We start from the raw sequence: 2,641 nt of genomic DNA, 5'->3' as shown, positions 1-2,641 counted from the left end.
TGACTGGGAGCAAATTAGGGAAGGGAGGACAAGGGGAGAGAGGGAGAGCGCTCCCCGGTTGGGGGGGTAAAGGGGGGTAGGGTGGAGGGTAGGGGAAAAGGTAGCAGGGCAGAGGAGTGACGAGGGGGGAGAAAGGAAAAGGAAGACGGTGCCCCTCGACTAGGGAGTAACTCGAGCCTTGAGGATCAGTCAGGCTATGCAACCTCTCGGAGGTATGCTTCAGTGTAAATGTAGTGTTGCCATGGTCACCATGTCTCCCGAAAGGCCTCCTCCCCTCCATACAAAGTGGCAGTGAGATCCTCCATGTTTCTTAGTTCATTCACCTTGACAAACCACAGGGATTTTGTTGGTGGAATCTCCGATCTCCAACACAAGGGGATGCATGCCTTGGCGGCGTTTAATAGCTGGATGGTAAGGGAGGCTTTGTATTTCTTGATAGGTCGCTTAGGGAGGTGCAGCAAGCAAGCCCCGACATCAGTCAGGTGCTTGATCGTGCGTGCCACCTCCAGCCAGTAAGGTCTGATTTTGGGGCAATCCCAGAATGTGGAGCATCGTTTCTTCCTCCGCACCACATAGCCAGCAAAGACTGGGGACTTGCGGGAAGAAGCGATGCAGAGTATTAGGCACTCTATACCATCGGGTCATGATTTTATAGCTGGTCTCTTGGACTCTGGTGGCAATGGATGACTTCTGGGCAAAGTGTAGAATCTTCTCCCTCTGTGAATCATTGAATCAGACTCCTAAGGTGTCCGTTTATGAAGCAGTGAAATCTATTCACTGCTTCGTTCTCCAGCATTCACAGTGAAGATTTTTCTCCTCTGTGTGCCAGTTTATGAAGCTTTGTAGATCGCTTCACCTTTGGAGGAGTGAAGAGATCTACAAATGCTTTCAACAGTGGAGAAAGGCTCCTGATACTGGAATCTCGTGAGACTTTACGAGATTACAGCACCAGAAATACAGAGATGTCAGTTTATTAAGCAGTGATAAATTATCACCGCTCAATACACGGACAGACGGCGTGAATTACTGTTAATAAAATAATGAGTCCCCCTACATTATATACATATGTATACACACACACACATTATATATACATGTATATACATATACATTATATATATATATACATATACACATTATATGTATATATATGTATACACATAAATATGACAGGGGGACATGCTTACAGTGTTGGGGGGTCTGAACGAGGCATAAGGAAGTTAAAAATCTTCCTCCTTCCCCCTCAGATCCACCCAGATTTCCTCTTCACTCCCAGATTCACCACCTCTGAGCTGGTGAACCTGGGAGTGTGAATTCTGACTCAGATCACCAGTGAAGCGGTGAGATCACCGCTTCATAAACTGGCCCTTTCTGTGTCATTCAATGAGGATTCTCCGTGTGTAGAGATAATCGGAGGGAGAACAAGTTCAAACATGTTCTCCCCCGATTATCACTGTTTCATAAACTGTTTATGGACTGTGATCAGCCGTGATCCTCGGGATCACCGCTGATCACTGCTTCATAAACGGACACCTAAATCCGCTTCCCACTTAAAGAGGAAAGGGGGATAAACCCTTCTGCTGGTGAAATCAGGGAGGAGTAGATTAGAGACAGTGACGGATCTGTTCTCTGCGGTGGCAGATTTGTTCCGGCGCAAAAAGTTACGCAATTGGAGACCGCTCCAAAAGTCCAGCAGGGGTTTGTAGCAGACACCCCCGCTTCTGCTGTGAGTTGGCCGTCTGGGCCCAGAAAGTTGTGAAGGTGAAGCCGCCCCCCCCCCCGCAGTCAAACGCCCAAAAATAGGATTTAGACGGCCGGGTGGGAAGTACCCAAGACTGGCACCATAGGGGAGGGCATCAGCCATATTGAGGAGTGTTGGAAGGCATCTCTGGCCACCAGTATTGTGCTGCCTAGTGTGGGATGGTCAGTGAGGTCCCTCGGCAGAGGGATGGTGATCCATGGCCAGCTCTTGGCCATTTCGTCGGAGTCCTCCAACTCTATCGCCACCCACTGTTTAGCCTCTGTATGGCAATGGCAGTTGACCACTCTAGTAAGATGCGCCACCCTGTAGTAGGCCTTCGTGTCTGGGAGGTCAACTCCGCCCCTGTGCTTTGCCATATGGAAGAGTTGCAGTCTCATACGCGGTTTACAATGCGACCAGAAAAAGTCGTGAAACATTGAGTCGATTTGCTTAAAAAATGGAGGGGGGAGGCGGATGGGAGGGACTTGTAATAGATATAATACCCTAGGCAAGGTGGTCATCTTAATGGCATTGCATCGTCCAAACCATGTTAAAGTAAGGGAATGCCAGTGGTGGAGGTTCGTTTTGAGACGGAGAAGTAGTGGGGCGTAGTTCGCCTGATACAGGTCAGAAGGGTCGGAGGTAATGTTGACTCCCAAATAGGGAATAGTGTTGGTCACCCAGCGTAGTTGGTACTCTGAACGCAGGCGACGGACAATATCTTTGCCCACTGTGATGTTAAGGAGGGAGGATTTGTATAGGTTTATTTGAAACAAAGAGAGGGCTTCATACTCCTGTATGAGTGAAGTAGGTTAGGGAGCGAGTGGATCTGTTAGGAAGAAAATTAGGTCATCCACAAAGACGGCCACTTTGTGGGACCCAGAAGATTTGTGATAACCG

Source organism: Aquarana catesbeiana, linkage group LG04 (genome assembly GCF_042186555.1).
Source record: "Aquarana catesbeiana isolate 2022-GZ linkage group LG04, ASM4218655v1, whole genome shotgun sequence".
Classification (NCBI taxonomy): Eukaryota; Metazoa; Chordata; class Amphibia; order Anura; family Ranidae; genus Aquarana; species Aquarana catesbeiana.
This window is presented reverse-complemented; position numbering follows the sequence as displayed.